A 10,944-nucleotide genomic window follows, 5' to 3' on the forward strand; every position below is an offset into this window, starting at 1 on the left:
ATCCAGTGGCTAGTATATTTGCCTTCTACCAGACTCCTGTACCCCACTGGTCTGAGTCTGTCACAGTATTTTCCCTCCTTCTTGTCCCCTCCCCAGTGCCCTCCTTTCCTTTTTCGCCTATTTGTGTATATCTTTTATTAATTGATTAATATTATTTATTATCGCCTCCTTAACATGTTATGTCTGTATAATATTGTCTGATTTTGTATTGTTTGGTCTTGCAGCTTTGACAAGTTATAAGGATGTTTAATTGTCTCATATTATTGTATAACTTGTGTGGTACTTGGTGACATATACAAGCTATAAGTCATTTACCTTTTTGTATTTTTGTCTGTTTGTTTCTTTATGAAAATTAATAAACAATTAGATCACAAAACCCAACCACAAAACAAAACAACCCCCAAACTGAACCTTTGGTGGTGGAGGGATCCAGGATAAACTACACACTAATAGAAAGGACCATTTTAATGTTTAGAGCTGATTATTTAGGGCTCAGTTGTACCATGGTATAACAGTCCTGAGTAAGTGGTGGCCCACAAAGAGCTCTGGGATGGATTGTTTCCAAAGATACAATCCTGCCTGGATCTCCGTTGCAGGCAGGCAGCATGCTCTTTATCTTTTTACTTGGCAAGCTCTGCCTGCCAATGCAGAAAGGGAGGCAGAGGTACATTTCCAAAGTGCAAGGACTGCAGTTGTGCCTGGCCTGCCTGTGCACAGAGTGTGCAATACAGGGAAGGCTCCTTGTATCCTCCCCTCCATTCCATGTGCAAGCATGCTGGGGCTAGGCACTTGAACACTCCAGTTTCTTTCTCCAAAGAGACCCTCAGAAGAGCTCCGTGAAGCCTGAAAGTTGTGGACACATGATTGCCCCTCCCTTTTTCCGTATGAATTGCTACACAAACATGTTGAAGGTGGTTCTGGGGGACCCTAGAATGGCCTTTTAAAAATTCTGCCACCAAACTGAGTCAGGATCAAGGCCCTGCCTACCGGTCTAAGGGCTTGTCTTCACTACTGGGGTAAGTCGACCTAAGTTATGCTACTCCAGCTATGTGAATAATGTAGCTGGAGTCGACGTAGTTTAGGTCGATTTACCCCGGTATCTTGACTGTGCTGCATCGATGGGAGACATTCTCCGGTCAACTTACCTTAATCTTCTCGGGGAGCTAAAGTCCCGGAGTCAACCGGAGAGCTCTCTGCCGTCAATTTAGTGCGTCTGCACTAGACTTGCTAAATCGACCCCTGCTGCATCGATTGCAGTAGCCTCGATCTCCCCATCGTGAAGACCAGCCCTAACTCTTGCCGGGCTCTGCTAAATCATCCCTCTAAGGCATGGCTTAGCCTTTGAGATCAATTATATTTCTGAATAGTAAAATTTTGTTTTGGGAACTGAGCTACCCAGATAAATACAGACACCTCTTTTCCACACACCCCTCCTCTCCTTCCAATTATACAAACTGAACATTGTGTGCTATGATACCAATATATTCAGTATGTTATCTTCAGGGGAAATGTGTAAACATTTCAACTGAATGCATAGCTTAATAGTAGCTTGCTTGCCAAGTGGCACTGCCTTTCTTCTCAGTTACGGTAATCAGAAAATGTTTTTTTATTTAAAAAGGAAAACAAATTAATAAGTTCCCCAATCCCTGAATGTAGTCTGCACTAACAGCATGATCCAAAGTGCATTGAGATCAGCAGAAAGACTCTTACAGCTGGGTGGAGAAAGTTAATTCCATGTTGTAGAGGACTTTGACATTTCAAAATCTGGATGTCTTTCCAATTTGAAACAAAATCCAAAAATTTCTGAATGCTCTATGAAATGGAATTACCATTCTCTGCCCAGCTCTGCGGGATGTCCTGGCTCTGAGGCAGCCCATGTGGCCAGACTGCACTGGAGCTAGGGACTCTGGAAGCCTGATGTGATGATAAGTAGCAAGGAACTTGGAAGCCAGGTGGTCGAGCTGGCAGGAAATCAGGCAGAATGTATTTGAAATTGACATGGTCCCATGGAACCTTTAAGTTTGATAAAAAATTGTTGCATCAACCTTTTTCCAACTAGCTTTAACTCCTATTGATTTAAATAGATTTTGGATCGGGGGGAAATATTTTTGTGAGAGCTTCTTGTTAAGATGTTAGCAACAAATCAGTGGACTGTTCAGAACACAATTTGCAGTAAAAGGTAAAATGGGAAAGAAGAAACAAAGCAACATTTATCAGGGCGGACACTGCAAAGTTTTAAAACATTAATTCTAGGTGTAGGTGCTATAAAGTGGATTCAAACAGTATATATTTGCTTCATGGGGCTCTAATTAAAGAAATAAATTAGCCTTTTGTCAGTGAGAGGAGAGAGTATAAGAGTATCTTATAAGTGAAGTGGCTAGACATACCAGTTAATATGGCACAGGACAAGAGTAATCCTACCTGCATTTGGAAAATAAATAAAATAACCACATTTTAATGCCTATTAATGGCTCTCTCACTTTTTGTCCTACATGCACTCTGTTGCTGATGCAGTCTGTTGACCAGTACCCACTCAGTGGAATCAACAACACTTCTACAACAATGCTTTATCATCCCTTTCAATGAAGGATTTTCTGTTGCCTAGAGACAAATTGTTTGTAACACAAATTTCTGCTTAATGCATCAAAATGTTTCCTTATTGTGCTAATTTTCCCTCATCTTCACAGTAAGCTCAAGCAGCTAGAATAACCTTTTCTCCAGATAACTTTTTAAAAAACCTAGCCATTCAGTTCATATGAAAATAGAATTTTGGTCAGATAGTGCCCCCTACAAGTATATAGAAGATTCTCCAAGAACAGATCTTCCAATTTGCATGAGGATCAACAACACTGTTGACCACTAGGGGGAGTTTCACAAGTGCAACAGACAACTTTCACAGGAGCTAAACTAAGACTTTGGAACTCACTTCCAAATGATATTGCTACTGCTATCTTTAAATAGGTGAGAATTGTTCTGGTACTATGGTTATGGGGCCCAGATAAGTGACTATATAGATGGATGCACTGTTAATACCTGATAGGGACCACACCCTAAAAGAAATCTTTTCTGAATCCCCTCTTGTGGCCTTTAAACAACCTCCTAACCTTAACAAGCTCATCATCAGAAGCAAGCTCCCCATAGACCAGGACCCGCCAACTCAAAACAGCACCAGACCCTGCCATAAGAACAGATGCAAAACCTGCAGACATATCTCTACTGTTATGATGATCAATAGATTCACAACACATGCCTACCATGTGGTGCATCTCATCCAGTGCATCAGCTGCCCCATAGCAACTATGTGGGTGAAAACAGACAATCACTATGCTCTCAAATGAACTCACACAGAAAATGGGGGAGACAAAAATACCCTATCAGCCATGGGTAAACACTTTTCACGAAGCAATCACTCCATATCTGACCTCTCAGTCCTCTTCCTCAAAGGAAACTTGCATAACACCTTCAAAAGGTGAATCTGAGAATTTAAATTCATAACTCCGCTGGATACTAAAAACCACAGACTTAACAGAGACACTTGTTTGATGGCCCATTAAAACAACTTGTAACCCTGCTGCCTACCAACTCTCCATTGTCCTACAATTGCATAGGATTTAATTGTCCACTTCATTTTAAGTGGTCTGCTAAAACTTGTGGACCCCATATGCTGAACAATCTGTCCCACTTTGTATTTGGCTTGAACACTGTAGTTTCTTTCTCCAAAGAGACCATCAGAAGAGCTCTGTGAAGCCTGAAAGTTTGGCCCTTCCACCAACAGAAATGGTCCAATAAAAGACATTACCTCACCCACCTTATCTCTCCAGATAGATGGATAGAACTTGTATGCATTCAGAGCACTTTCCCCCGCCTTTTCCTGGACTTACAGAAGACTGGCCATATGATCTAGATGCACATGTGGCATGGGATAATAAAGGACAGAGGGGATTCACTTCATCTCATCTACCCCTCAAATGGAAACTGTATTGACTAGTGTGTACAGCCTGATCCACACTGCAAAGCCTTCTTTAAGGGGGTTTCAGGGACATCTGCCCTACCATGCTTTCCTGAAGCCATTCAGACCGTAAGTCAGGTAGAACAGCAGAAGGGTCATGATAGTGCTAAGACATACAATTTGAGGTCAATTACTCCTGCTTTTTACACAGGTGGGTGTGCTGGGATGAGGACAGCAGAATTACAATACTCTGACAGAAGAATTTGGAGAAAGTTCTGTGAAGGAAGTTAGTGAAGCTTTTCCTTCCCCAGATCCCTCTCTCAAGGGTTTTTCCATTGTTGGGGCATTTATCTTCTCACAACTAAGGCTTGTCTATGCTTGAAATGCTACAGTGACACTGCTGCAGCACTGCAGCTGTGCAACTGTAGCGTTTCAGTGTAGACACTATCTACACCAACAGGAGGGATTCTTCTGTTGGCGAAGGTAATCCACCTCTGTCTACACTGGAGGTTAGGTTGGTTTAGACACATCACTCAGGGGTGTGTATTTTTTACACTCCTGAGAAATGTAGCTGGGTCAACCTAACTTTTTAGTGTAGACCAGGCCTAAGATTTGAAGCCCAACCCTGATCTGTAAAAATATTCAAGAGACGGGGGGGGGGGGGGGGAACGGTGTGGGAGGGGATCAGAGGTCAGGAAATTCAAAGACAAAACTCTCCAAAAACTCTCACAGTTTGACTTCAAGCATTCTCACAGGTAACAGGTTTAGAGGAACTGCAGATTTGGGAGCCTGATCCTAGAGATCTAGGATTATTTAGAAAAGGGGGACATTCACAAGTCCATGGGTCCAGATCTAATGTATCCAAGGGTGTTGAGGGAATTGGCTGATGTGATTGCAGAGCTATTGGCCATTATATTTGAAAACTCGTGGTGATTGGGAGAGGTCCCGGAGGGTTGGAAAAAGGCAAATATAGTGCCAATCTTAAAAAAGGGAAGGAGAATCTGGGGAACTACAGACCGATCAGCCTCACCTCAGTCCCTGGAACAAACATGGAGCAGGTCCTCAAGGAAACCATTTTGAAGCACTTGGAGGAGAGGAAGGTGATCAGGAACAGTCAACATGGATTCACCAAGGGTGAGTCATGCTTCACCAACCTGATTGCCTTCTGTGATGAGATAACTGGCTCTATGGATGACGGGAACGCAGTGGAAGTGATATATCTTGACTTTAGCAAAGCTTTTAATATGGTCTCCCACAGTATTCTTGCCAGCAAATTAAAAAAGTATGGATTGGATGAATGGACTATAAGGTGGATAGAAAGCTGGCTAGATTGTCGGGCTCAATGGGTAGTGATCAACTGCTCGATGTCTACTTGGCAGCCAGTATCAAGCCGAGTACCCCAGGGGTCGGTCCTGGGGCTGGTTTTGTTCAACATCTTTATTAAATGATCTGGATGATGTGATGGATTGCACCCCCAGCAAGTTTACAGGTGACACTAAGCTGTGGGGAGAGGTAGATATGCTGGAGGTTAGGGACAGGGTCCAGAGTGACCTAGAAAAATTGGAGGATTGGGCCATAAGAAATCTAATGAGGTTCAACAAGGACAAGTGCAGAGTCCTGCACTTAGAACGGAAGAATCCCATGCAACGCTGCACACTAGGGACCGACTGGCTAAGCAGCAGTTCTGCAGAAAAGGACCTGGGAATTACAGTGGATGAGAAATTGGATATGAGTCAGCAGCATGCCCTTGTTGCCAAGAAGGCTAACGGCATATTGGGCTGTATTAGTAGGAGCATTGCCAGCAGATCGAGGGAAGTGATTATTCCCCTCTATTTGGCACTGGTGAGGCCATACCTGGAGTATTGCATCTAGTTTTGGACCCCGCACTACAGAAAGGATGTGGAAAAATTAGAAAACGTCCAGCGGAGGACAACAAAAATGATCAGGGGGCTGGGGCACATGACTTATGAGGAGAGGCTGAGGGAACTGGGCTTGTTTAGTCTGCAGAAGAGAAGAGTGAGGGGGGATTTGATAGCAGCCTTCAACTACCTGAAGGGAGGTTCCAAAGAGGATGGAGCTCGGCTATTCTCAGTGGTGGCCCATGACAGAACAAGGAGCAATGGTTTCAAGTTGCAGAGGGGAAGGTCTAGGTTGGATATTAGGAAACACTATTTCACTAGGAGGGTGGTGAGGTGCTGGAATGGGTTACCTAGAGAGGTGGTGGAATCTCCATCCTTAGAGGTTTTTAAGGCCCAGTTTGACAAAGCCCTGACTGAGATGATTTGGTTGGGTTGGTCCTGCTTTGAGCAGGGGGTTGGACTACATGACCTCCTGAGGTCTCTTCCAAACTTAATCTTCTATGATTCTATGATCTCTGGGAGATGGAACACTCATTAGTGCTGAGACAGGAGCCATCCCACTTTCTCACCTTCTTACCTGTAAATGGCTTCAAAAGGAGACATACTGTACTTACCTGGGTTATTCTGTAGAGGGAGATCCAGAGAGAGGGAGTCACTCAGCTGCATAACCTGCCACTTGTATTTTCAGTGCAGAAATCAAGTAGGAAAGCAGGGAATGATATTGCAGTACTTCCCTTGCCCTTGCCCAACCCCCTCCAGTCTGCATATCTGCATTCCATCTTCCACACAGAAGGGTGAGATCTACAGATGGCTCCTTTCAGGCACATCACAGTCTGAGCTCTACTAAACAATACACACACACAAGCCTGTGGAACTGTATTGCAATGCTTACAAAATCCCTAGAACAATAAATCTTCTTTTTCTTCCTGATGGAGACAGATTCTAAGGTCATCAACTATAAGGATCAGATGAGTCTCACATGAATGCTTTGGGCCAAAGTGCCATTGGTAATAAACAGGATTTTTTATTACATTTCCAAGTGCTCCATGACATGTGTTAAATTACTGTAAAGCTTCACAAAATTGCAGCTCAAAAGTATTGTACAACTGGATAGTTCCAATTTGTTTCCTTTGTTCTATTTCAGAACAGTACCTCAGCTTCTCTTGCAAGGAACTGGAAGGAAGTATTTAGTTTCCATTATTCAACAAATTGTTGTCTGATCAGATAGACTCAGTCTTCATTTTAAAGCTCTTTTGTACCTACAGCAGTACTACAGTGTCACTATTGTAAGTTCAATAGATCTCTAAGTTTTGGATCTCTCCTGTAGAATACTGCAGTACTTTATCATAAGGGGAATTAAAATTACATAGAACTTCACCTTTTATATCAATTTGGGCCTTGTCCTAATCTCAGTGAATTCAAAGAGTCATAAATTCATAAGTTCTCTGGGCTATATGTTCAGTGGGGGTAGGAGTAGGCTTACAGAAGAGCCAAAACATGAGGTCCTAAACATGAGGTCCTTATTACTCAGCCCTTTTGACATGCAACTTCTGTTGAAGTCAATGTGAGTTTGCCCAGAGCAAGGGCTTCATGATCTAGTGCCTGATCCAAACCCCACTGAAATTTATGGAAGTCTTTTAGCTGACTTTAATAGATATGTAGTCAGGCACTTGATCCAATCAGGTCACCGTTGATATTTTGTCTTAGTAGAAAGAATATGATCTTTCAAGACTGAGAATTTGCTGCAGGTTGTTTTGGGCCTGATCATACAATCCATTCTCAGGCTAAACTCCCACTTTTTGCAATGACAGCTCTGCCTGACTAAGGAATTCAGGATTAGATTTCATTATCTATGAAAACAGATAAACCAATTTACTAATGGCATGTGTGGGGAATAAGGGGACAGCACCAAGGAAAGACATAGGACTTTTCTGTGGCATTTTTATTTCACTACTACAGGTGAAACTAGACACACTTTAAAATAAATAAATAAAATAAAGAGTCCCTTCTTCTAGTGAAGCAAATGTTTCAAACTGCCTGAGCTGAGCTTCTCATTATGTCCACTCATGTTATTCTTACATATTATACAACACTAGGACTGAGTTCAAAATTTGATTTGCATTTTTGCATCTGTAATTAGGTGGCTAGAGGTGCAAATGTAAATATCCAGATTTGAAGGTGGATATTTTGCACATGAAAACTCTGCCACAAAAAGGGAAGATGATTTAAACAATTTGACCCAATACCTTGACTAAACAAGGCAACTGCACATTGAGATACTTATAAATCTTCATAAGATAATTCATTTTCTCCATTTATTAATGCCAGGCATCTTCCCCTACTCGCATATAGATAGGAAATAAATAGACCTCTTAGTCTGACCTCAGCGCGGTGATATAACTTGATACCCCAGTTTGACTGAGCTATTTCCATATGATCCAGACACAAATACACAAGTTCTAGTCTAGTTGTTCATAATTTTCTAAGTTAATCACAGAGGAAAATAACCACTGTAATTTCTACTCAGAATAATAATTCAATAATTAAAGATTAACACTTCAGGACAATTAAAAGAAAGAGTCCTGAGCAAATTCCCACTGAGGGCTGCTGAAAATCTAATATGACATGTTCACATTTATCTTAATCTCTTCAGCTTCAATGTTCTTTTGCAAGAGTAACTTGCACAACCTGCCAACCTAAAACATATTCGCACCAGCAATTACATACCGCACCATAATAGCTCTAACTCAGGAACCAATCCATGCAACAAACCTTGGTGCCAACTCTGTCCACATATTTACACCAACGACACCATCACAGGACTTAACCAGATCAGCCACGCCATCACCGGTTCATTCATCTGCATGTCCACCAATGTAATATACGCCATCATGTGCCAGCAATGCCCCTCTGCTATGTATATCGGCCAAACTGGACAGTCCCTACATAAAAGGATAAATGGACACAAATCAGATATTAGGAATGCCAATATACAAAAACCTGTAGGATAACATGTCAACCTCCCTGGACACACAATAGCAGATTTAAAGATAGCCATCCTGCAGCAAAAAAACTTCAGGACCAGACTTCAAAGAGAAACTGCTGAGCTTCAGTTCATTTGCAAATTTGGCACCGTCAGCTCAGGATTAAACAAAGACTGTGAATGGCTAGCCAACTACAAAAGCAGTTTCTCCTCCCTTGGTGTTCACACCTCAACTGCTAGAAGAGGGCCTCATCCTCCCTGATTGAACTAACCTCATTATCCCTCACCTGATTCTTGCTTCCATATTTATACCTGCCTCTAGAAATTTCCACTACATGCATCTGACAAAGTGGGTATTTACCCACGAAAGCTTATGCTCCAATACATCTGTTAGTCTATAAGGTGCCACAGGTCTCTTTGCCGCTTGTACAATTATATTACTCACTGAAATCGCTAGCGGACAGGAGTGGCTAACAGGCTAACAGGGGAGTTTTGTAGGAAGTTCTCCAGGTAGGGTGACCAGAGGGCAAGTGTGAAAAATTGGGACAGGGGTGGGGGGTAATAGGTGCCTCTATAAGAAAAAGCCCTCAAAATCGGGACTATCCCTATAAAATTGGGACATCTGATCACCCTATCTCGAGGTGAAGTGTGAGCAGGGGCTAGAACTCAACATTCTTTAAATTTAAAAGCCAAAAACACCCCCTTGATATAAACAAAACAACAACAAAGGAACCAGCTGCAGGAATAAAAAGAGAATGCAGGCAGAAGACCAGCAACAGAGTGGGGGCTACCCAGTTTATTGCACCCAATGCAGCATGCCCTATCGGAGGGTAGCGTATGTGTGCATTCGGTGCAAGGAACTCCTGGCCCTCAGGCACCATGTATGGGCTTGGAGGAGCTGAGGGAGACAAAGAGGTACACAGTAGACACAGTACTCAGCAGACACAGTAGAATGGTCCCCCACCCCTGGTCTGACAGCCTCTATGCTGTTGAGGAGGATGAAAGTCTCAGGGAAGGAGACCATCCAACTGGAGCAGAGGGAAACAATCCCACAGTTGGGACCCTCCTTCCAGATGATGTTGTGGTATCCTCTCTCACTGAGGATACCTCTCCGGGGGGAGGGAACTCAAGCTATTAGAAAAAGACAAGTATTAATAATGGGCACTTTGATCATTAGAAACATAGATATGTGGGTTTGCGATGACCGGGAGAACCTCATGGTGACTTGCCTGCCTGGTGCGAAGGTTGCAAATCTCTTGAGACATCTAGATAGACTTATGTATAGGGCTGGGGAGGAGCTGGTGGTTGTGGTACATATAGATACCTATGACATAGGGAAGGATAGAATAGGGTACAACATACATCAGAAGGACAGAGCAGGTCGTGCTGGTGGGGGAGTGGCATTATATGTGAAAGAAAGCATAGAATCAAATGAAGTAAAAATAGTAAATGATTCAAACTGTACCATAGAAACTCTATGGATAGAAATTCCATGCTTTAATAATAAGAATATAGAGGTAGGGATATATTACCGACCACCTGACCAGACTGGTGATAGTGACTGTGAAATGCTCAGTGAGATTAGAGAGGATATTAAAATAAAAAGCTCAATAATAATAATGGAGGATTTCAATTATCCGCATATTGACTAGGTACATGTAACAAGACGGGATGCAGAGATAAAGTTTCCTGACACCTTAAATGAGTGCTTCTTGGAGCAGCTGGTCCTGGAACCCACCAGAGGAGAGACAATTCTTGATTTAGTCCTAAATGGAGCATAGGATCTGGTCCAAGAGGTGAATATAGCTGGACCACTTGGTAGTAGTGACCATAATCTAATTAAATGTAATATCCCTGTGGCAGGAAAAACATCACAGTGGCCCAACACTGTAGCATTTAATTTCAGAAAGGGGAACTACACAAAAATGAGGAGGTTAGTTAAACAGAAATTAAAGGGTACAGTGCCAAAAGTGAAATCTCTGCAAGCAGCCTGGAAACTTTTTAAACACCATAATAGAGGCTTAACTTAAATGTATATCCCAAATTTAAAAACATAGTTAGAGAACCAAAAAAGAGCTAACGGGGCCAAACAACAAAGTAAAAGAAGCAGTGAGAGGCAAAAAAGCATCCTTTAAAGAGTGGAAGTTAAATCC

This window comes from Dermochelys coriacea, chromosome 4 (genome assembly GCF_009764565.3).
Source record: "Dermochelys coriacea isolate rDerCor1 chromosome 4, rDerCor1.pri.v4, whole genome shotgun sequence".
NCBI classification, from domain to species: Eukaryota; Metazoa; Chordata; order Testudines; family Dermochelyidae; genus Dermochelys; species Dermochelys coriacea.